Source organism: Balaenoptera physalus (assembly GCF_965194825.1).
Source record: "Balaenoptera physalus genome assembly, chromosome: 5".
In the NCBI taxonomy this organism is placed as follows: domain Eukaryota; kingdom Metazoa; phylum Chordata; class Mammalia; order Artiodactyla; family Balaenopteridae; genus Balaenoptera; species Balaenoptera physalus.
This window is the reverse complement of record NC_138884.1, coordinates 90768722-90795718: the sequence shown is the minus strand read 5'-3', so window position 1 is coordinate 90795718 and position 26997 is coordinate 90768722.

Genomic DNA, 26997 nt, shown 5'->3' with positions numbered 1-26997 from the left:
CAAAACTCTTTAAAATGGCTTCTGATGTAGTTTGTAATGTACTGCAAAATCCTTAACATAGACTGTGGACTAGAATGATCTTTCCCATGCTTATGTCTTGGATTTTATTTTTAGCACTATGTCCTCTAACTAAATGAATAAAAGCTATAGTGGTCTTTAATGTTTACAAAATTCAAGGCCTTATAGAACATTTAGATGTGCTATTTGTTTCCTACACTAGAATTGTTAAATTCTCTTCCAATATCCCTTCACTCTTGACCTGTATAACTAATACTTACCCACAGGTCTCCTTTAACTTTCTAATATCCCAACACACGAACCACAATTACCACCATCACCATCATTAGTGAAATCCTTCTGTTATATTCTTCATGAAACTGTTTTTCTATGGTAAGACAGAAAACCACATAGTATAATTTTCCTTTATCAAACATAGAAATATATGCAACATCTACATATATTTAGATCTTTGCTATATATACCATGTTTTCTATAGATTTATCAGCAAATAAATATAATGAGAGTAGAGAATATATATATGAAAGGAAAAAGCATGTATAAAAACCTGAGGATTGCTCACACAGGAAGAAATAGACAATCTGAATAGCCTTACATCCTTTAAAAAACTGAATAAATTATCAATCACCCAAAACAGAAAGCACCAGCCACAGATGGGTTCACTGTGAATTCTACCAAACATTTAAGGAAAAAATTATACCGATTCCCTACATATCTCTTTCAGAAGATAGATGTAGAGGGAATAATTCCTAACTCTTGAGGCCAGCATTACCCTAATACTAAAGGCAGACAAAGACATTAGAAGAAAACTACAAACCAATATATCTCATAAACATATATGAAAAATTCCTCTACAAAATATTAGCAAATCATGTCCAACAATATATAAAAAAATTATATATCAAGACCAAGTGAGATTTATCTCAGTGATGCAAGACTGGTTCAACATTTGAAAATCAATTAACGAAATCCATCACAGAAAAAGACTAGCGCAGTAAAATCACATGATGATATTGATAGATGCAGATAAAGCATTTGACAAAGTCCAACACCTATTCATGATAAAAAAAAAAAAATCTCAGTAAACTAGGAAAAGAAGGGAACTTTCTCAACTTGATAAAGAATATCCATAAGAAACTTACAGCTAACATCATTGTTAATGGTGGAAAACTCGAAACTCTCTTACTAAACTTTATTCATAATTGTCAAAACTTGGAAGCAACTGAGATATCCTTTAGTAGGTGAGTGGAAAAATATACTACTTCCATACAGTAAAGTATTATTCAGCACTAAAAAGAAATGAGCTATTAAGCCATGAAAAAACATGGAGGAAGCTTAAATGCATATTACTAAGTGAAAGAAATCAATCTGAAAATTCTACATACGTATGAGCCCAGCTATATGTCATTCTGAAAAAGGGGAAATTACTGAGACAGCAAGAAATCAGTGGTTGCCAGGGTTAAAGCAAAAGGGAAGAGATGAATAGGAACAACACAGAGGCTTTTTCAGGGCAGTTAAACGGCTCTGTATGGTACTAGATGGATACTTATCATTTACATCTGTCCAAACCCACAGAATGCACAACACCAAGAATGAACCCTAATGTAAACTATGGACTTTAGATGATAACGATGTGTCAATGTAGGTTCATCAACTGTAACAAATACACCACTTTGCGTGTGTGGTCAGTAGTGAGGGAGGCTATGCATATGCTGTTGTGAGGGTTATATGGGAATTCCTTGTACTTTCTGCTCAATTTTTCTGAGAACCCAAGACTGCTCTAAAAAAGTAGTTTATTAATTAAAAGAAAACAAACAAACTTGACCACACCCTTTTTGAGAACAACAAAAATAAAGCACTTTATTTAAAAAGAGCAGGATGGGAGTATGTCAGCAAGATGCTTTCTAATTTGCAAAATATGTAAATACAAAAAATAAAGGTAGACAATAATAGCTACTAAAGCAGATACCAAAACCAGGAGTTTAAGTGTATGTAAATATGATGAAGAAATTGATGATCAAATAAGATATATTAATAGAATTATAGAAATATAAGTGAATTAGGTAATTAATCTCCTAACAAACTGTTTATCCTTAAAATATTACTCAACCTTTGCAGCCTAAGAGGTAAAATAAAGAGATGAACTAAATAATCTCCAAACACCTCTCAAGATCTAAAATGATTAAATCTTAAACAGGTGTTCCTTAAAACCAACAAAGTTCCCAGGGCTGTGAAATATAGAAATATAAGACTCAAAGTGTAAGATCATATGGGAAGATACTTCGCAGAATAAAGGTTCTAAAGAAAATAAAATATGTGAAAGGTAGGTGAAAGAAAGACAGTGAAAGAGAGAAAGGCTTAGAAAAAAGATAAAAATAATACCCTTAGACAATGAGAAACAGAAAGGTAGATTGAGACAAGGCACAAAGAGAAAAGCGAAAGAAGAAAAATTAGAGAATAGTTCTGTTAAAGGTCAATTTAACCTTCACACCAAGTTTAACTCAATTTCCTAGACACATTTTGAGCTTAGTAATGTCTTATTAGTTTTCTCTGACTGCAGCTAGAATCTAAATGTGATTCTTACGAGTGCTCAGCACAGAAAGGTGTGTAACTAGTTTAAAGGTCTTGAAGGTTTGCGGTCACATCCAGCCAGCACTCACCACAGCAATCTCATCAGATTTGGAGGACAAGCACACCCCTAAATAAAGTGTAGTGTGTCTGGTACATTAGAATCCTTGATATGCCATGAAGAAGCCTCTCATTTGTAAGACTTCCCCCTTCATTCACAGCTCAGCGGGATACAAATTTCTGGAGTAGAAACTGTGACTTACCAGAGGACATCTTAGCCTAGAAATGGCAAGTCCAAGTCGTGACGCAGCTGCCTATTAGCCATTAATGTAGGTTTACTTTATCAGTCATCTCAGTTTTTCAGGAGCTAGCAGCTATGTCCATTCCACTCAGTGTTACAATAATCCTGCCCAGGAAAGATAAAAAATTAACATTAATTCAGTATTTTGTCTCTCTCAGGCACCTGTAACACATTTCACATGGATTAGCACATTTCATTCCCCTAAGAATTCAATAACATGTATTCTATTGCTACTCCCAGTTTACCAAAGAGGTTAAGTGACGATTTTATGAATGAGGCCTTGAGACACAGGTGGTTTAAATAATAATATACCCAATGCCACAATACCAGTAGTAATCATGCTGTCAGGATTTCACTAAGGCAGTTCAACTTCTTAGATTCTTTATTTATCTGCAATTCTATGCTTTATCCCCGCATATTGTATTTCAAGAAAAAAAAGATTACTGTTTTTCTTCTTTCAAAATGTTGTTCAATCGTTCTCCTAATCCTGTTGTCTTAAAATGTAGAGATTTTTCCCAAAGACATATTCAAAAGATAAAAATCTGTCCTCCTACGGTTAAAGTCAGTTTATGATATCAAATGACTTGTGTAAATGAAATGGAGCTACCGAGAATGAGGTTAATACCTGGGTCATCTGTCCCAGAATATATATATGGTATGACAGTTATCCAATTTGAGTCCTTTCTTGGTAGCATCATTTTCACGAGACAACCCTTCTAGTAATGAATAGCTACATGCATGGTTGTACCAGAAACTTGTAAAGTCACTAATATCTGAAATCAAACCTTTCTAACTTTATTCCTTCAGCTGAAGTCTACATTCTTAATAACAAATTCTGAAAAGAGCAGCATGTAGAAATGAAGTAGTCATGCATGCCTACATGTGAATGAATTTCTTCAGATCCTCTGCCGATAGCAGGTTTTGAAGGTGGGATGAGCAGAGTAAGCTTTGGTGATAGGCACTGAGAGAGATGGCTGAACATATATCATTAATGTGATAAGTCTATGAGCATGGAGACTGGCGACCCCACCGACACACATTTCCTGCATTCCAGTTTTGCTGGTGGCCTGCCCTGCCCTTTCTGCTTTCTCATCCCTACCGGAGATGACAAGTTCAATGGAAATTGAGGTGTTTCAGAAAAATTCTAAAATAAACCTCAAATACTTGTTTAGAGAATTCAAGTGATTTAAGTAAGATGTGACAATGGATGAAAACCTAACTGTTAAAAGTGGTCTCATTCCCCTATAAAAACTATTTGAAAGAGAGTACTTTTATCTCAGGAAGCTACATTCTCAAATTTGAGTTCTTAAATCAGGGTTGTCGAAACCTGGTTAACCAGTTCAGTTTCAGATGAGAGATTATATGATACAGATATAACCCAATTAAGTTTCAATATAAATCCCTTCAGTTGTACTAATCATTGTTTTAGACTCTTTGGTAGTTCCTTATATATATGTAAAGATATTAGTGAAGAGTTTCATTTTTGCTCTATTTTCTTAAGCTGACTAAAAAATTATTCTTTCCATTTAATCTACATTTCATATTTTAGCCTTCAATTTAAGGCTACATTCTGGTCACAGTACAAGCCTATTTAGTAATTTTGATAATTTGTCAGTTCTGAACATATTGCTTAGCATATGTTTTTTCTATAGGAACTCAACCAGGGACTCAGGAAAACTGTCTCAAAATTGCCTCTCCTGAAAAGCTATGCAATTTGTAGCAAATGCTCTGTCGATTTCATAACTTGTAAAAAGTGAAATGAGCACTGACTTGATGGTGACAAGATGAAAGATAATGGAAAAACCTCACTATTGTGTCATTCCTTTCATCATATGCAAATGTAATTATTATATTCACTATGAATTACTGATCTTCATATTATCTTTTTATCTTCAGCACAAGTCTTATCTGAGAACTGACAGGTGCTAGTACCTGTGGACTTTTGCAGTGACCCTTAAGTGGTCTTAGCAGCTGCTGAATGCTTACACATAATGAAGGTAAATTTGGATAATTGAATCAACACCATTCTTAAAATTGGTTTAAAAAGAAACTCTGCTTGTAATGCCAAGAAATAGTATTTGCTCTAGAAGAAGTAAAATTAGATACTGAGATATCCATTCAGGTGACAAATCTTATTTGATTTCCTACTATGTGTCAAGCAGTGTGCCAAACAGTAGGGACAAGTGTGAGACAAAGTTCTCTGAACTCAGCAGTTGTAGTCTCACTGAAGGAAACAGATATTAAATTTAAAAAAATATATATATGAACATAAACATCTTGGTGTTCTCATTATTTCCTTATTTCTGCATTTCTCCTATGTGCTGCATAATTTTTTAAGGGATGCTCTTTTTGGCTCAGTAATGGCAGCTTTTTATTTCTTCTAAATTGTGTTTTGTTTGTGTTGAGAATAAAATGCAGAGCCTATTTTTCTTACTGACTACCAACAAATTATTGAAAAGAAGTTCTATACTCTTTGTCATTTTTTTCCTGAACCTTGCATTTTATTGACATAAACTGATTCAATTTATTTTTTATATAAAAATTTTGATGTATAATCGAATGTAATAATACATGCTTTAAGCATAAAAGTCCAATGAGTATTGCCAAATATACACCACTACCACAATCAAAATACAGAATACTTGTGTCAACCCAAAACTTGTAGGTCCTTTTGTAGTAAATCTTCAGACCACCCAGATATCCACTGATGTGTCTTTTTGTCACTGTAGATTAGTTTTGTCTTTCCTATAATTACATACAAATATAATCATCCAGGGAGCACTTATTTGTGATTGGCATTTTTCACTCAGCATATTTTTGAGATTCATCCATGTTGCTATGTGAATCAGTAGTTCATTCCTAATCATTTTTGGGCAGTCAACCAAGTTTGGATACAATACAATCTGTTTATTCTTCTACCTACTGATGCACATTTGGGAGGTTTCCAGTTTCTGTCTATTATAAACAATGTTGTCATAAACATTTTTATACAAGTTTTTGTATGGACATATTTTTGAGTATATAAATAAGAGTAGAATTGGTGGATTGCATGCTAAGTGCATATAAGTAAGAAACTGGCTGTATTCCCACCAAAGACTAATGAAAATGTCAACACTAGGTATTTTCAGTCTTTTAATTTTAAACATTCTAGTGGGTATATAGTCATATTTCATAGTGGTTTCAATTTGCATTTTACTAATTTCTAATGTTCTTTTGAATGTCTTTTCAGTTGCTTTGGGGCCATTAATATATTTTACTTTGTGAAGTATCTCTTCACAAAGAGATACTATTTTGCCTATTTTTAATCAAAATGGTTCTCCTTTTATTACTGAGTTGAAAGATATACATATATTTTTAAAAACTATATAAGGTTTGTAACAAATTTCAAATAGGGTAGACAAATATTATATATATATATAAAATATTTTTATATATATAAAAAAATATATATATATAATTTTTTTTATAACTGGGAAGCATACATACCTATCTATCCTCCATCTATCCATCTATATATATCTAGATTGCATTTTGTACAAGTCTGTATGAACATATTTTTGTGTTTTCTTGGGTAAACAACTAAGAGTAGAATTGATGGATTTTATGTTAAGTATAGACAGATAGATAGATAGGTCTGTTTTCTAGTTAGGAAATATTTATCTACTTCAAGGTCACAAACTTCATATGTTTTTAAAAGAACCTCCTTAGCTTTAGCACACATACTTTGGTCTAAGATCCATTTAAATTGAACTTTGTTTACGGTGGGGGGGTGTCAGGTAAGGGTAGAGGTTCATTTTTGTTTTTCCATATGGATACATAGTTGTTCCAGCACCTTTGTATCATTGTTGATGATCAATGGAGCACATATGTGTAGATCTATTTCTGGACTCTCTACTTTGTTTCATATGTTTATTTTTATGTCAATACCACACTGTTTTGATTAAGGTAGCAAATAACTCTTCAAGTCACATAGTGTGAGTCAAGTGGGTTTTCCAACTTTCTTCTTTTTCAAAACTGGTTTGCATAATCTAGTTACTTTTCATTTTCATATAAATTTTGTGATCCTCCTATCAATTTCAATCCATATGCATATATTTTGATTAGAATTACACTGATGTGATAGATCAATTTTAGAAGAACTGACATCTTAATAATGTTAAGTCTTTCAAACACGAACAAAATATATATCTCTAATTATTTGTCTCCTTTAGTATCTCTCAACAAAGTTTTGCAGTTTTTAACACAGAGGTCTTACATATATTTTATTAAATATATACTTAGTTTTGTATATTATTGTGTGATAGTTTTATTTGTCAACTTGGTGAGTCTTTACTAACCAGTTATTCAATCAAACACTAACATAGGTGTTACAGTGAAGGTATTTTGTAAATGTGATTAACATCTATAACCAGTTGACTTTATAAAGGAAATTATCCGGGATAATCTGGGTGAACATGATCCAATCAGTTGAAAGGCCTTAAAAACAACCAACTGTTTCTTTGTGAGCTGCGACATAAGCTCCTGCCCAAGAATTTCCCGTGTGCCCTTCCTGACAGGATGTCCTGTGAATTTTGGACTTGCTTAGCCAGCCCCCCAATCAATAAGTCAATTCTCTCTCTGTCTCTGTCTTAGTCTCTCTCTTCTGGTTCTATTTCTCTTACAGAACTGTGACTGAAGCATATTGAAACCCTATTTTAAATTTATTCATGTTACTTATTAAATCTGTGAGCTCTTCCTATATTTTCTTTAGGATATACTATATACCTTATACATATATGATGATATACCCTTCAAATACAGATAGTTTTTGTCAATGTTTTCTATTTTCACACATTCTATACTTTTTTTCCCATATTAAATATTCTAGGATCTCGAGTGAGTCTTACCAAAAGATTGGCATTGGAATCTCCATACCTGTTTAAGAATTGGTAACATCCAGGGAAACATTTGGTCAGCTGTTTTTACCAATCCTGTTACTCAGCCTGAAACTACTCCCTCAATTCCACTTCTTTGGAATGTAGTCAAGTGCCAAATGGGCGACCATTTATGCCCAGTTGAGCATACAATTTTGTCAGCTTTTTCCATAATGATTCTTATGATTCCCTCAAATCCCGTTAATTAGCATGTGAGGCCCTTCTCTTTCCTCTTCCAGAAAGCCATGCCTCTGCCAGTATCCCATCCTCATCACCAAAAACTGTCAAGAACTATGAATGGTTTGAGATCTTACTCCACTTCCCTGCCACCAAGTTAGCCTGTCCTAGTTTCATGGGAGACATCTGGGTCAAAGGACTTTGTTACTCACAATAAAAGCAGCAATAAAAGTACCAGATTTTTGTTGTGCTGGTTCTGGTAAAGAAAAAAATTATTCATTCAATGACATTTATTAAAGAACGGTAAGGCAGACTTTATTCAAGACCATCATGGTAAGTATAGGGACTGATGCAATAGGGTTCTGCAATGGAGCAAGCTTGGGCTCAACTCCAAATACAACAAAGAAAAGTGGAAATTTGTAGTTAAGAAGTGGGGAGTCAGAGAGGGGCAGTCATTGGATGGAAAATTACAGAGAAGAAACATCAGAGATAAGGGAGGATTCTGGCTAAACTGATCTAACAGGATTCTTGCTAAAGGCAGACCAGGGTGATCAGACACCACCTATTCAGAACAAAAGGCAGACAGTGCTTTTGTTTGTAAGATATGCAAACATGTGAGAGACCCATGGAGAACTGTCTCAATATAAAATTGTATGAATATTAATAATGCAAAATTTAAAATCTGAATTAGGCATAATAGAGTCTATCTGTTAGACATTATACCTAAACTAACATTAGGATAATAATAACAGTCATTCAAAAAAATGTGTTGGTTAATTACCATTGCTACAAATGCGTCAGGTTGAAATTTATATTTGGGGAAAAAAATCAGTATTGCCTTTAGATTCATACAAGAGGACTAGGTCTATTTGAGGTCCTCAAATGTTGCAAACACAGCTATAAATAAAAATATTAAAGAACATATTATTGAATTTTTTTACTTGGAATCTCTAATACAGAAAACACCTGTAACCTTACACAGCCACTCTCATCATTAATATTCATTAGGCCTTCGTGAAATGACTCTCCATAGCTCTTATGCTGTATCCTCAAGTGAAAAGGTGACTGTTCCAATCTATGAAGGTGGCTGGATTATCTTGCTGTTAATCTGGAAGATGTGGTACAGAGGTCAACCAGTGGGTGGGGGATTGGATATGTTGAAATGAGGCTTGTTGAGTTTTGATAATGCCTCACATTGCCTTCAGATAATCATTGCATGCACCTTCAATGCTGAAATAAACAGCAACAGCCCAGCTTGCAAGCTAACTAAATATAGTATCAGGCATCGCTATGGAGGGAAGACTTGATGAAAATATGCGCTCTTACCTAGCTGCCTTACGAATTTTCATCTGTACCTTTCTCACTCTAATCTCCAAGGAATTTTAGATTTTAAATGAAACTGCTGCTTCTAAGGTTTAAAGGTAAAAACCAAACCTGAGGAGTTTCTCAGTAGAGTGGCAACAAAACTTCAGTATTGTGCATGTGATGCCTAAGCCTCTGTGCTTTCCACATCTTTAAATTCACCAGGACAGACAGAGACTGGAGCATGGGCTTCAGAATATGTCCCATGTATACAGTAGCTGATTTCTCCAAGGGCAATATGAGCTCACACCAAAATAACTAGACACCAGAAAAAAATCCTCTGAAGAAAGATAACAAATGTAATATGTATTCCATCTGAAGCACAAGTATTGAAACCAATAGACTCAAAATTAAAATAAGTAAAATCAGAACACTTAAGCAAAAAAAAAAAAAAAAAAAAATTAGCAAAATAAAATAAAGGTGAGAAATGTAAAAGGAAACCTAATAGAGATGTTCTGCTTAGATTACATAGTATTAAAACTTGGTATTTTGTAGTGGTTTAAATGGACATTTCAATAAACCCATCTTAAGAGAAAGAAAACATAAGACAATCTTATGTGGAATTCAGTATCACTAATATTCTATATGTCATCCTCACAGTTTATCATAAACTACCATATATAGAAAAAATGATAGATAGATACAGATAAATAGATAGAGATATATGAAACATTGTAGAATGGGTACAACTGGAAAAATAAATGAGTGATTTTAAAGATTAGATCATGGAACTTTCTGAGAATAATAGCAGAAAAGGTAAAGTGATAGAAAATACAGAAAATACATATTGAGGAGACATGTACTTATGCCCAGATGATGCAATAAAAGAAAATTATTTTTAAAAGTGAGATAAAATATTTGAAATATTAATAAACAGAACCTTCCGGGAATGAAAGAAAGATGAAAATTTTCAAATTAAAGTGACTCATAATGTACAAAACGTGATAAAATTTACAATGTCAAAGAAAAATAAATAGAAGATCCTTTTTAAAGGAACAAAATCATATTTATCTTAAACGTCTTAACAGCATATCTAGATATAATAAGATGATGTGTTAATATTTATAAATCACTGAAGGAAATAACTTTGAGTATAGAATGTTGTATCCAGCAAGTGTTTCATTTGTTTATAAAAGTACAAAATATTATCATGCATAATTATCCTCAAAATAGTTTTTAGGAAAAAATTGGCCTTGACACAAATAAAACAAATTGAGATTCTTCTATAGCCATGGAAAGCAAGGATGATCAAATATCTTATTAAATCTTATTCCTATCTAAAATGAATAATTAAAAAAATGGCTAAAACCAAAAATACAGAAAGATAAATAATAAATATAGTAAGTAATACAACAGAATAATGTAGACAGTATATACTAAATGGGGGAGGGATAAACTAAAGTAACATGAAAGAATTCTAACAGTATTTCTTCTCCCTTTACTACTTCTATTTTATTAGGTAAAGACTTTGTTTTGTTTTATATATTTCTTTTTTTTTTTCACACACACACACTGTATTTTATTTTTACAAGAGATAAATAGACTGACACCAAGCATTGTATATGGATGACCACAACAAAAGCAACAATGATTGCAATTACCAAACATGAAACACACTCATACTATGTCATAATATTGACATTCAGTCCAGTAATCCTCCACTGTAACAGCTCCTTTATATATTTCTTAATGGGAAAGTATTAAAACACATTATTACCTTAATACACAACTGTTTTTATATTTTCCTACTGATTTCTACTGGAGGGAAAAAAGAAACCTAGTGCTCTTTCTACTCTTCCTTCCATAGACAAGCCAAGATGCAGAACTCCAGGAATACTTCTTCTGTAGCTATTCTCTTTCCTGCAGCCATTCTCAAACTGTATGCCATCTTCACAAGTACCTGGAGAAATGGTCACCCGCCCACAGATAAGTTTCATACTATGGAGGCAGAGCTTGAATCTGGATTCAGAAGACCTCCTACCAAGTGCTTTCTGGCCACTTCTTGACTGCCTGATTTAGGTACAATTTTTCAATTCCTTGACCCTAGATATATTTATCTGTAAGATAGCAGTAAAAATAACTTTCCAGCATGTCTTTCAGAGTTCTTATAATAATATATGATTTTAGTTACTCTATAAACTGAAAAGACAGATGAAGATATGTTACTAGTCAAAGATATATGTCCCAAAAACTGAACTCACAAGCAGACATGAGGAGAGTGGGCAGAAACTCCCAGAAATTTGGTTCACTCTCACGTGATTCCCTCCAGCCACCTGAGAACTTGCAGTGTGTTTCACTGGCATAGTTTCACCTGTTGTTGGAGCCCATCGGGCTGGCCAGTCCCCTGCCTCTCCACCAGTGTGTGACACATTCCTTCTGCATCTACCTACGTGAAATCATCCCTCTGTGATCAGGACGAGGCTGTGGTCTACACAGAGTGCAGCACCAAGAGGCAAATAACAGATGCCAGAGGGCAACCTACATGCAGAAGCGGGGCCAAATCCAAAGCTGAACCCCAAGAGCTGTGCGAACAAAGAAAAGAAAGGGAAATTTCTCCGTGCAGCTTCAGGAGCTGTGGATTAAATCCCCACAATCAACTCGAGGTACCCTGCATCTGTGGAATACCTGAATAGACAAAAAATCATCCCAAAATTGAGGCAGTGAACTTTGGGAGCAACTGTAGACTTGGGGTTTGCTGTATGCCACTGACTAGTTTCTGATTTCTATATTTATCTTAGTTTAGTATTTAGTGCTTGTTATCACTGGTGGATTTGTTTATTGGTTTGGTTACTTTCTTCTTTTATTACTTTTTAAAATTTTGCTAATTTTTTTTATTTCTTATTTTAACAACCATTTTTATTTATTTATTTTTCTTTCTTTCTTTTTTTCTCCCTTTTCTCCTGAGCTGTGTGGCTGACAGGGTCTTGGTGCTCCGGCCGGGTGTCAGGCCTGAGCCTCTGAGGCAGGAGAGCCAAGTTCAGGACATGGACCACCAGAGACCTCCCAGCCCCACATAATATCAATCGGTGAGAGCTCTCCCAGAGATCTCTGATTCAACGCTAAGACCCAGCTCCACTCAACAACCAGCAAGTTTAAGTGCTGGACGCCCCATGCCAAGTAATTAGCAAGACAGGAACACAACCCCACCCATTAGCAGAGAGGCTGCCTAAAATCATAATAAGTTCAGAGATACCCCAAAACACACCACCGGATGCAGTCCTGCCCACCAGAAAGACAAGTTCCAGCCCCACCCACCAGAACATAGGCACCAGTCCCCTCCACCAGGAAACCTACAGAACCCACTGAACCAACCTTACCCACTGGGGGCAGACACCAAAAACAACAGGAACTACGAACCTGCAGCCTGTGAAAAGGAGACCCCAAACACAGTAAGTTAAGCAAAATGAGAAGACAGAGAAATATGCAGCAGATGAAGGAGCAAGGTAAAAACCGACCAGACCAAACCAATGAAGAGAAATAGGCAGTCTACCTGAAAAAGAATTCAGAGTAATGATAGTAAAGATGATCCAAAATCTTGGAAATAGAATGGAGAAAATACAAGAAACGTTTAACAAGGACCTAGAAGAACTAAAGAACAAACAATGATGAACAACACAATAAATGAAATTAAAAATTCTCTAGATGAAATCAATAGCAGAATAACTGAGGCAGAAGAACGGATAAGTGACCTGGAATATAAAAAAGTGGAAATAACTACTGCAGAGCAGAATAAAGGAAAAAGAATGAAAAAAACTGAGAACTGTCTCAGAGACCTCTGGAACAACATTAAATGCACCAACATTCGAATTATAGGGGTCCCAGAAGAGGAAAAGAAAAAGAGGGAGGAAAAAGAAAGGGAGTGAGAAAATATTTGAAGAGATTATAGTTGAAAACTTCCCTAATATGGGAAAGGAAATAGTCAATCAAGTCCAGGAAGCACAGAGAGTCCCATACAGGATAAATCCAAGGAGAAACATGCCAAGACACATATTAATCAAACTATCAAAAATTAAATACAAAGAAAAAATATTAAAAGCAGCAAGGGAAAAGCAACAAATAACATACAAGGGAATCCCCATAAGGTTAAGAGCTGATCTTTCAGCAGAAACTCTGCAAGCCAGAAGGGAGTGGCAGGACATATTTAAAGTGATGTAAGGGAAAAAGCTACAACCAAGATTACTCTACCCAGCCAGGATCTCATTCAGATTTGATGGAGAAATTAAAACCTTTACAGACAAGCAAAAGCTAAGAGAATTCAGCACCACCAAACCAGCTTTACTTCAAATGCTAAAGGAACTTCTCTAGGCAGGAAACACAAGAGAAGGAAATGACCTACAAAAACAAACCCAAAACAGTTAAGAAAATAGTAACAGGAACAAACATATATCAGTAATTACCTTAAATGTGAAGGGATTAAATGCTCCCACCAAAAGACATAGACTGGCTGAATGGATACAAAAACAGCACCCATATATATGGTGCCTACAAGAGACCCACTACAGACCTAGGGACACATGCAGACTGAAAGTGAGGGGATGGAAAAAGATATTCCATGCAAATGGAAATCAAAAGAAAGCTGGAGTAGCAATTCTCATATCAGACAAAATAGACTTTAAAATAAAGACTATTACAAGAGACAAAGAAGGACACTACATAATGATCAAGGGATCAATCCAAGAAGAAGATATAACAATTGTAAATATTTATGCACCCAACATAGGAGCACCTCAATACATAAGGCAAATGCTAACAGCCATAAAAAGGGAAATCGAATGTAACACAATCACAGTAAGGGACATTAACACCCCACTTTCACCAATGGACAGATCATCCAAAATGAAGAAGGGAGGGTGGGAAGGAGATGCAAGAGGGATGGGATATGGGGATATATGTATACGTATAGCTGATTCACTTTGTTATACAGCAAAAACTAACACAACATTGCAAAGCAATCACACTCCAATAAAGATATTTAAAAAAAAAGATATATTTCCTAATAATATTATCAGGTCCAATAGCGCAACATGCGTTAAAGACAATTTCTTTTATATATTGCATTTATCTTCCTAAGTGACTTAGCACTAATTATTTAATTTTTTTTAAACTCCAAAAATGTCATTCCTGGAAATATCCATTCCTCTAATAAAGAACCTGAGATCAGTTCTAGATTCTTTAGGAAATTGTCACTATTTAAATTTAGGTTTATTTTTTAATTACCCCATGAAAAAATACACACCCTTGGGGCAAATTTAGAAAGACTATGTATAGACAGATATTTAGGGAAGAAAGGAAAAAGAAAGAAAAGGAAAGAAAGAAAGGCAGGTGATTATTATTGATAGTCATTAAGATTGTTCATCTATGTATGAACTGATAGGCCAGAGATATAAGATCAACAAAGTTCAGAAACATTCTAAATTGCCCCACAAACCACTAGGCTCAGAACAGAAAGTCTTGAGTGCCTCATCTGGCAGCCATTTGCCTAGGTTATGGTTTTTATGCTGTTAATAACCCTTAATTCCTTCTGAGTCGTGTCCTCATAAACACACTATGTAAATAATTAACTGAATGTTTCACCACTGTTAATCTATACAACCTATTAGCATTCACTGATTCTGAAAAAATTACATTTTTTCCCTCTTGCAAATGAACCACTGTATTTTTCTATTTACGTCATTGAGTCTCTGATGTTTATTCATTCTCAGCTGACTAGCTTTGAATAAACACTGCAACAATTGCAAAGTATCCCCATCTTATTTCACCTTGAGGAAACAAAGTCACATATGAAACAATTTATCAATATTGATCTTCCTAAGTTTGAAATTAAGCCATAATTTACAAATCCATTACTGTTCTTTACCTCCCATCCCTCCACCACTCCTTTCTGAGGAAGATATATGATATGATACCACATAAAGAAAAGGTAGATGTATCTGTGCTTATATTTCAGAAACACATACAAAATTTCAGATACAGTGATTATGCACCTGTGGAATCTGATGGATGAGTTAATTAATTAACACCAATTCTTGAAGGTAACCTGGTTTCACCTTAAAACCAGTAGAATACCAATATTTGCCGAGTTTTGGCTAGTTGTTAAATTTGTTTTTGTTTTTTTTTCTCTGAGAAAACATAATTAAAACTGAATGAGGCATAAAGGGCAACTAAAAATCAAATTATATAGCTAAGGTTCATATCATTCTATAACGCAGGAAGAAGTTAATTGAATGCTTAGTAACTACTGTTATTTTAAAATGATTCATTGATTTACTCTTTCACTTAACATTTACTACGTGCATATTACATGACAGTCATTGTCCTGGGTTCTAAGAGGTCAAACAGTAAGTAAAGGCAAAAAACTCTCTGCCCCCCCCAAAAGAATCTCTTTGAACTCAATAAACTTGATGTATATAATTATATTAATTGTATATATAGATATATACATATATGTAATATAACAAATTATGTCTGTATATATATACATATATACATGTGTATATATAATATACAATGTGTACATATATACGAATACATATATACATGTTCTGGCACTTAAAATATATTAAAATTTTTTTTTTTTTTAATTTTTTGTTGCCCTTTTTTTTTTTTTTTTAAGTTTTATAGCTACTTTATTTATTTATTTATTTATTTTTGGCTGTGTTGGGTTTTCAGTTCGTGCGAGGGCTTTCTCTAGTTGCGGCAAGTGGGGACCACTGTTCATCGCGGTGCGGGGACCGCTCTTCATCGCGGTGCGTGGGCCTTTCACTATCGCGGCCCCTCCCGTTGCGGGGCACAGGCTCCAGATGCGCATGCTCAGTAGTTGTGGCTCACAGGCCCAGCTGCTCCGTGGCATGTGGGATCTTCCCAGACCAGGGCTCGAACCCGTGTCCCCTGCATTAGCAGGCAGATTCTCAACCACTGCGCCACCAGGGAAGCCCTATTAAAATTTTTAAATAAAGATTTATAAATGATGCAATGAAAAATTTGAAAGAGTATATGAGTGGTCTAGAATGATCTTTAGAAAGGAGAAACAGAAAGGTATTGAATTGAAAGTTAAATAATGAATAAGAAGCACTGCTACTCATGCACCCAAGCAACTAATGGAGTAGGAACTTTCTGATAGAGAAAACAACAAATGCATTGGCATGAAGAGTTCAGCATGAATGTGTAATAAATTGTGGCCAATGTGGCAAGGGCTAGAAAACAAAGGAATCTTTTTATTTTGCAAGGGAATTGAGATTTTACTCTTTAAGTAATTGTAAAATAATGAAGATTATTGACTGGGGATAGTTTTACCAGCATTAGCTTTCCCTGTAGAGAGTGATAATTTTGGAGGCATTATAAAGGATAAATTGGAAAGAGGAAAAGTGATTTCCAACTAAGAAGGATGTGATTTGGAATAGATGAAGTGATAAATAATAAATTTTAAACAGACTAATAGCATTTGAAAAGAAAAAAGATGAATGATAGTAACATTATTATAAGATCCTTAGGAAATGAGATTTTTATAGGGAGTGAAGGAAGAGACAGAGAGAAATCTAGGATAATACCAGTTTTTTGACATGAGTTCCTAAAGAAAAATTAGAATGACTCCACTGTCCAAAAGGTATTGAGTGTAGGATGGATGCTTCCGTCAGGAAAAGAACTAGGGAATTGTCAACTTTGCAAATTTAGAGAAGCTATTAAAGTTCTTGTGAAATATCCATTTGAACGCCCAGATGGATGTGTGGATCCAGCATTTAGTAGGGATCTTGGCTAGAGATACAAATCCGGAAGTCATCAGCATTGCTAAACTAATTCTCTTGAGTAGCGAAAGCAAGTTAATAATTCCTAAAATATTGCTACAAGAATTCTGAGAGTAGAAAGACTTCATTTTAATAATATTTCAAAGGAATAGGGAATGGTTTCCACCAATCATTTTTTATGGTGATAATAGTTTAGTGCCATGAAATACTAAGCTTGTTGCATATAGTTTCTTTGTTTTAGAATAAAACATATAAACTATACCAGTTTTCTTGAGAATTTATAGTGCACATGTTTTTTCCTTTGTTTCAAACTTCAGCTACACTTATATATAGATTCTTTTCTCTAGAATAATTTTATGTATTTATTAAACTTTTACATTTCCATACAATAATAATTAGAAGTCATAATACAATATTTTAAAAGAAAAAATTGTGTAATTTGAAATTTTTAAATCATATAAAAGATATATCATAGTATAAAGAGGTTACGGAGATACTGTTACCAGGTCAATTTATTTAGTCTGTTTGTGGATAACTAACTAGTACTTCATGCTGACCCAAGAGAAGACAAAAGTGGATTTGCCCTATTCACGTCCTAGTTAGAATTTTTACATAGTCTATGAAAAACTTTTAGACAATCAATCTAAGAATCAGGAAAAATGAATTTTGCCCTCAATTATGAGATAGTGCATGGCAGTGAAAAAAAAAATCAAAGACAGAACTTCTCTATGAGAATATTAAGCTACATGATGCAAAGATCTACTCATGTGTGGAAGATGGCCACTCATCTATGCAGGCTTTAGCAGTAAGTTTAAATGAATATGTTTCATGAGATATTTGAATCCAATAAAGACAGAAAACTTTATGGAGAAATTACTCTCCTCCTTATGTCAGTTTTCTTGCATCATTAAATTCAAGACAATACACCCAGTTACTCAAGCCAGAAATCTGAGTATCATCCTTGCCCCTTCATCTCCTTCACTTCCTACATCTAATCACCAAGACTGGTAGATTTACATGTCAATGTCTATCCTTACTGCTGCTACTTTATATTAGGCGACAATTCTTTCTTGCCTGGACTAGTGCAACAGCTTTTTGCAGTCTTATCTTTCACCAATTCATACTCCACCCTGTAGAAATGTTATATTTTTAAATTCACAGACATAATTATGTCTCTTTTCTGTCTAAGACCCACAAATAATTTCCTATCACAGTCAGAATAATGTCCAAACTCCTGATAACTATCTTCAGGTGTTTCCTTATGATATAACTCTTGTATAATTGCTCAACACTTTGTGCCTTATGATCCAACCATTATGGGCCTTCACATATGGGTATGTCCTTACTTGCCTTATTTCCTCACTTTTGTCCCCCTACCACTTTTACCTTGTTAATCACTGAGATATCTCCTTTAGCGACCTTCTCTAAATTCCCAAACCCTACCAAAGTGCCTTCCTAGAAGTTCCATGGTACCTGTGTTTCTGATTGATATACTTATCATACTGTGCTACAAGACTGATCACTTGCTTATCTCCGTATTAGAATGTCAACAACTTCAGGAGAGAGAACATGTCTGATTTCTACTTCCTAATTACTCCCAGTCTATGGCCCAATTGCTGATTAAATGAGGTAGGAAGTATTTCAAACTCATTTTTATGTAATTAATCAGCCATACGACAATGATAAAAATGAGATTAGTGGAGTCTAACAAGTAATGATTATTCAGGTATCTTTTGTACTATATGAAATAATTTGTTAGCCTGAAAGTTAGTTTAGTTCAGAGAGTAGAACACAGCTATAGAAAATGTGAAAATGAATTTCAGTAGCTTGTTTATAAATGCTTTACTTTATATACTTTCAGAAACTTAATTTTCAAAAAATATTAAATAATATATGAAAACAGAATATAAAATGTATTATATTTTAAAATGTACCTGTAGTAAACATTTGTCTTTTTTTTCCTACTCCCCCTTCTGAACTCTCAGTGTTTTGCAAACACATTATAGCATTTTTTCTTAGTGCACCATCTTCTTATCATCATGTGGCATCTCCCTCTAGCAGAATATCCTGGACTTCCATATAGGATGGTAGCTGGGTTCCATGGGAACAGAAGCAGAGGTATCATAACTCTTAAGGTCTAGGAATGGAATTTGCACAGCTTCACTTCTTTTGCAATCTGTAGGTCAAAGCAAGTCATGAGGCCAGTCTATATTCAAGTGGAGAGAAAATGGACTCCACTTCTTGATGGAAAGAGGAGCATCTAGGTATAGGGAGAGGAGAAATTGTCGCTAGCTATCTTTGGAGACTATCTTCCATAGTACCTGATAAATTATTCATCTACATATGTGTTTTGTGTGTGTGTGTGTATAAAACAAGATTGAGCATAATCATACACTAGGCATTGATCTGGGTATCTGAGATGTAGATATGAAAATATTAAGCATTTATCTTAACCTCATGAGCTAATAATCCAGTGGATGAGACAGTTTATAATCAAGAAGAAATTAAAAAATACAAATAAATATAAAGGGGGTATAATTATGGAAGACAAAACAGAGGACTTGCACTAGAAAAATTGATCAAGAAAAACCTTTAGGGAGGTATAATATTTGCGAAGCAATCTGTTTAAGGTAATGAAAAGCTCTCATTTTTGCAATGAGATGCAAAATGTGATGGGTTGAAATGTATTGGGTTTGTAGTCAACAGAACCTCAGGAAAAAGGGAGGAACTGATCTGGGCTTGATTATCTGGCTTAGTTGGTGCTGAAGGCAATAGGAAACCAATTAGTATTAAAAGGTACTGCTATCCCATGGCATATAGTTATGAAACAGCAAAATAAATTATTGCTAATGGGCACCTAGAATGAAGTGTCCATTAATGGCAAAACTCTGGGGAATAAGCATCTGTTATCATAGAGAACAAAGGGTACCAGGGATTCAAGGACTATGGGTCAGAGTGGCTACTTCTAAAAGATAAACACAGCTTTGAAAATATTGTGGTCTGAAGCTTTGAGACATTTTATATCTGTGTTAAAATCGTCTATCCCTTGCAGCTACAGGGCTGATTAACCAAAACCCAAATGCATCATTTGTTCCCGCTGATGGATGGATATCATCAGTTGAACTCAGTCTTAACCTTAATGTAACAGGACATAACACTGTGAAAGACTGGGAAATAGTCTTAAAATCAGAACCACTATTTGAGGGATTCTGAAGACTTTGCATAGCCACACTCTAACTTATCCTCTTATCCCTTAAAAGTAGTCTTTTAGGGGCTTCCCTGGTGGTGCAGTGGTTGAGAATCTGCCTGCTAATGCAGGGGACACGGGTTCCAGCCCTGGTCTGGGAAGATCCCACATGCCACGGAGCAACTGGGCCCGTGAGCCACAACTACTGAGCCTGCGCGTCTGGAGCCTGTGCTCCACAACAGGAGAGGCCGTGATAGTGAGAGGCCCGCGCACTGAGATGAAGAGTGGCCCCCGCTTGCCACAACTAGAGAAAGCCCTTGCACAGAAACGAAAACCCAACACAGCCAAAAATAAATTAAAAAAAAAAAAAAAAAGTAGTCTTTTATTATCTAGTTGATCAGGCTGTTTCTGCCTTTTTAGAAAATTCTTTAAAATCTTTGCTTAAGGATCCACCCAAGAGACTGATTTAATTGGTTTAGGGTGTGGCCTTGTCATCAATAATTTTTACAAGCTCCCTAGGTAATTATAATGTGCAGCCAAGGTTGGGATTCACTGACTCAGAGAGAGTTTTGTTTGTTGTTGTTGTTTTCCTTAGTGAGCAAATTGGAACAGCTGCGAGTGGTTTTAATTGTTTGCTTGGTTGTTGACTTAAACGTAGATTCAACTATGGAACCAAGTAAATTAAGTTGAGGTGCTAAACATTTTTTGATATTAGTAAAGGAAAGATTCCAAAGTGTATAGGAGTGAAAATGCTGCAGTGACTTTAACACTTATGACATGTCCAACCATTTCTCAAATAAATAACTTTTTGCAAGTCATTGCATTTCCTCCTTATAAAATGGGTTTTTTTTTAACATCTTTATTGGAGTATAATTGCTTTACAATGTTGTGTTAGTTTCTGCTGTATAACAAAGTGAATCAGCTATATGTATACATATATCCCCTCCCTCTTGTGTCTCCCTCCCACCCTCCCTATCCCACCCCTCTAGGTGGTCACAAAGCACCGAGCTGATCTCCCTGTGCTATGTGGCTGTTTCCCACTAGCTATTTATAAAATGGATTTTTAACAGTGCTTTTCTCATAGGATTATTGTGAGAAATAAATAAGTTAATATCATTAAAGAGTTGAGACAATTTCCTGGTACATGTTTAGTTATAGATAACTTATCAATAATCATGCTGGTACTCATAGTGATAATGATGACAAGTTACAAGAGGGAAAGTGAACAATCTTTTGTCAAGACCCCAAGAAATATTTAGGGAGGGGATGTAACAACTTTTGAGAAGTATTTTAGGCCAGGAATTTCAATGGATATGAAAGAAAATCCCTAGGTGTTAAAAGGAAAGTAATAACACTTACTTGCTAGAGGTATGGTCTGAAAAATTACCATAATAGGCAGTAGAGGCAGTAGAGTAAACTAAAATTATGACTCACATTGATTTTTTGGTTTGGACTATTTGCTCTTGTAGCCAGTTAGAATAAAATAGATGAACAGTTTAACAAGGTCCTACATTACTAATGAAAACAAAAAAAAATCAGGTATGGAGATTAGACGTGGCTTTGAGCCAGTGTGGCAGAGAACCATGGCTCCTTACTCAGTGCCCAGATCCAATCTAAGTCAGTTTAGTGGTACCAAATAATTTGAATGATGATGACTTATAGCTATTTACCAGTTTCCTTGTAAACTATGGGTGGAAAATCCTCCAATCCTTCCTGAAAATTCACATTGATTTCTGGGGATCCAAAGGCTTCTACTTGCTACTTTCCACTGGTTAAATGGAAGAATTATCGCAATTAGGACTAATAGAATACCAACCAATCGTGTTTTAATAATTCCCGAGTACATATTTCAAATGGTTATCTCCAACAAATAGAAGTTTTGTCCTATTGACTTTCTGATTCCTTCAAAAAGTCATGTTTGTAAAAGAAGGGGCAAGAGGAAGATTGTCAACTAGTTGATGAAAATTTGGGGGGAAAAAGTGCATGAACATTGCTTTTCATGAAGGATGAGAATATTTCATTTCATAAAGGATGAGAATATTTATCTATTTGAATGATTACAAAAGATTCCCAAAAAAGAGGGATGAAATGACCTTTTTGTGGATGCAAGTAAGCCTTCTTCTACAGCTATCTAATATTTGCTCAATGAACTCAGTAACAATGTGACTATAATGATACAGGTGGAGATTTTGTAAGAGATGGAAGGCATGCACTTCTTTACATAAGGTAAAATTGGTTACCATCTCTAAAGGTACCTAATTTTCCATCAGCAGTGACCAAAGAAGAACTGGCAATGCAATATTATATTTCTCTACAAGGAAGTGGCAGATAGATTGCTTTAGACCTTTCTATCATGAAGAGACATTTTCATATCACGTTGTCAAGTGTTGGGTACTTTTTATGTTACCATGATATCCCATACAACAGCACCACTGAAAAGAAAAGTAACTGCAGTGAAAGAATTAAGGCAAAAACTTGTGCCCATGGAATGTACTGTTCTTTCCATGTTCCAATTCATCCAGTGAGGCTAACTCATGAAAAAGATAGGATGTTCTATTTAAGGTTCCTTGTAAGTTTCCAATGCTGTCCTACAGAATGTTCAGGGAAAATTGGTTCTACTTTTTCCCACGTCTCAAATACCTGAGTACATAACACAAGGAGTGGAAATGTAGATAACACATATCATGACTTTCCCTAATGATCCTTTTTCAAAATTATTGTCTCCTGTCCCAGCATCCATGGGTGCTATTGACTTAAATGTTTTAGTAATTAAGGGAGGAATGCTTGCAAGAGGGGAAAAAGCTGTTCCTATTAATTTGGAAGGTAAGATTCCACCCAGGTCTTTTGGGCTTCTCATCTCTTAAATATATACAAGACAAAAAAAAAAAAAAAAGGGAGGGAGGTGGGTTAGTGTTGTCTCAGAGGACTGAGTCTGACTAAAATCAGGGATAGAAAATGACTAAAAGAGCAGCAGGAAGCTGTATGAATAGAATAAAAAGGAACCTCTTAGTTCTTTCATATTCTGCTAACGATCAGTGTAAAAGTTTATGGGAAGGCTCCTCATTCGTATACTAACACAAGGTCTCAGTTATCTCAGGAATGAAAGTTTGTGTCACTGCACTAGGGGAAAAACTGCAGCCACATGGGTGTTACTTGAAAACAAAAAGATTGCAGAAAGGTTTGAGAAGCTCAGTGTCACAAAGAAAGACTGTGATCAAATGCAGAAATGAGAAGTTTTCCACTCTCAGCTACACCTTCCATTTAGTTTCATGTATATATTTACATATTTGAGGTAACTTCTTTTCTTTCCTCCTCTAACTGAAATTGAAACAGAAATATAAAAGGAGTAACTGTCACCAAGAAATCTGGGACATGGAATTAGACAAACTATTTGCTGAAATTAGGTAATCTCCTTTTTCAAAAGGAGGGGGTGGTGAGTAAATGCATGTTGGGTTGAGTGTAGCAGTATATTATGGGCATTAAATTTTATTTTTATTTCTGAATTGTCATTATGGGAAGAAAGATGTATTTATAATTTGAAGGTGGAAAGGAAACAAAATTAACTGGATCTTGTTGATATAGTTTTTACTATGGGTTTAAAATTTTCTGCGTGCTCTGTACTTTCCAGCAATTCTCCAGTGAATGAGTATTGGTGGAAGGGAAGGTCTGTCATCTACTACAACAGCAGGAAGTCCAAAAGTTTCTCCCAACCAGACATCAATATACACTCACCAACACAGATTCAAAAGAGCTACAAGTAAATAATCTACTCAATGTCTTGATCCTACTCAGGATTTTTAACTGGATGAATAATTTAAAGAAACAGGTTCCAGGAAGAATTCCATCCAGTAGACGTACAATAGCGGTGTCACCAGTGTCCAGCAATGGAAGTCACTAGTAGAGGCAAGGCTTTCCACAAGAATGGTCCCTTATTTGACATTGTCTGTGGTTTTTGCCACCTAGAACCCCTAGGTTTTGGCTCATTTTTTGACTATGTATTTTACCTTCCTAGTTAGTCTCTAATATATCCAATAGCCTCCAAGAAATTACTTATATGCTTAAATTAACTGGAGTAAAAATCTGAGGTCTGCCACAAAATTGTTGGTTAATATATATGTGTATAAGGCTGAAATGAATTATCATGTTGATAAAAGGTATTTACAAAAGTGAAGCTTAGCAAGAATGGTAGAATATTTAAACTGAGATCAACTTAAGAGATCATACACCAGGACTGAGACAGCTAAAGCTTGGAAGTGATGAAATTTACTTGAAATGAATAAGTAACAATAACATACTAAAAATTTACAATGTAATAAGCAGACACCATGTTAAGTACTTTGAATACATAATCTCATTTAATTCTAAATTATATATTGAGGAAGGTAGTATTTTTATATAAAATTTTGCTTTCTTCTGGATTGAGTACTTTTATGATGGTAAATTCTTCATTGTTTTATTAGCTATCATTGTGCTATTTTATTAGTTGCATTAGAATTTATGCTATTAACCTTTAATTTAGTTATCATATTCTCTCATCAATGATAGTTTAGCACTTCATGTGAGAAGTGCATGAGAACCTATCTCATGTAAAGTTTGATGCTTTCACTTGTTTTTTAAGCTTTGTTAGGTGAGGCAATAGTATATTCCCATTGTTTTTCTCTGGGTCTTTGTGCTATTGTTATTATACATTTTATTTATACATATGTTATAAATCCCATATTATATTATTATTTATATATTTAAAAATTAATGATCTTTGAAAGGGATTTAAATAATAAGAAAAAGATCATGTTTACTCATGTAGTACTATTTTTGTGCTCTTCATTGCTTTTTGCAGGTCCAGACATCATCTTTCATCATTTTCTTTTGGCTTGTAGGACTGCATTGAACATTTCTTGTAGTGTGGAACTACAACTGATAAATTCCTTCCATTTTTCATGTCTGATTAAGTCTCTCCCTCATTTTTAAAAGATACTTTCATTGATACAGAACTCTGGATTGCATACTTTAAAAAGCTTGATCCACTGCACTAAAATAATTTAACCTTGCTCAAAGAGAGGTCTGACTTTTGCCCTCAGCTCCTAGGAGGTACTCTCTAAGCCCTTGGAATATATGTCCTGATAAAACTGTCTTTTTTGTGAGATAGTGGCATGGACATATATACACTGCCAAACGTAAAACAGATAGCTAGTGGGAAGCAGCCGCATAGCACAGGGAGATCAGCTCGGTGCTTTGTGACCACCTAGAGGGGTGGGATAGGGAGGATGCGAGGGAGGGAGATGCAAGAGGGAAGAGATATGGAGTATATGTATATGTATAACTGATTCACTTTGTTATAAAGCAGAAACTAACACACCATTGTAAAGCAATTATACTCCAATAAAGATGTTTAAAAAAAAAAAAAGAAATAAAAAAAGAGGTCTTAAAGAAAAAAAAAAAGAAGTGTCTTTTTTTAAGTTGGTGATTTGGGGCCATGCCTAAGTCTAACAATGTGATTTATGGTGGAGGCTTTGGGTCACACACTATCAGATTCACTGCCAGAAGGGATAAGGACTGAAATAAGTCCTTTGGGCAGTTAACCATGTCCACATGATAGAATACCAATAAAATACCTGAGCACCAAGGTGCTGGAAGCTTTTTTGCTTGGCAATAGTCTGCTTATTTTCACATACTTTTGCCAGGAAAATTAATGTCCAAAATCTGTCCAAAAATCCACCAGGAAAAGACAATTGGAATTTCCATGTGTAAAACTTTCCTGGACTCTGCCCCATACATTTCTTCCTCAGCTGATTTTAATGTGTCCTTTTGCTGTAATAAACAGTAACTGTGAGTATAACAGCTTTCAGTGAGTTCTGTGAGTCTTGCAGTAAATTATCAAAACTGAAGTCATCTTGGGGGGGTCCTACGCTTACAGTTGGTGACAGAAATGAGGGCAGTATTGTCGAACGCTCCCAAACTCTACAATTGTCTTCTGTTTGCATTGTTTTGTATAAAAATTTGTTGTCATTCTTTTTTTTTTTATCCTTTGTACATCACATGTCTTTTTCATTTGGTTGCTTTTAAGATTTTCTCTTTTTTGCTAGTTGTAAGCAATCTGATTGTGTATTTTTATTTCTTGTGCTTGGGGTTAATTAACTTCTTTGATATGTGAATCTATAGTTTCAACAAATTTGGATTATTTTTAGCCATTTTTATTAAATAATTTGTTTCTTCTCCCCCTCCTTTGGGAATTCTAACTACATATATTAGGCCACTTAGTGTTGTCCCACAAATTACTGATGCTCTCTTGATTTTTTTTAACATATTTTCTTCTCTCTGTATTTTATTTTGGATAGTTTTGTTGCTATTTATTCAAGTTCTTTGCTTTTTTTGTATGCAACGTCTAATCTGCTGTTAAGTCCATTTTGTATATTTTTTACATCATACATCGTAGTTTTCATCTCTAGAAATTTCACTTCGGGATTTTTTACATGTTCCTTGTCTCTACTTCATATGGTTATTTTATTTTTTTTAAGCTTCTAGAACATATACAATACAGTTATATAACTGTTTTAATGTCCTTATTAATTAATTCAATCATCTTTTATTTCTGGGTCATCTTAGTTCCCCCCACCAGGGATCGAACCCAAGTGCCCTGCAGTGGAAGCACGGAGTTTTAACCACAGGACCGCCAGGGAAGTCCCTGGGTCAGTTTTCGTTGGTTATTTTCCTCCTCCTTACATGTTGTAA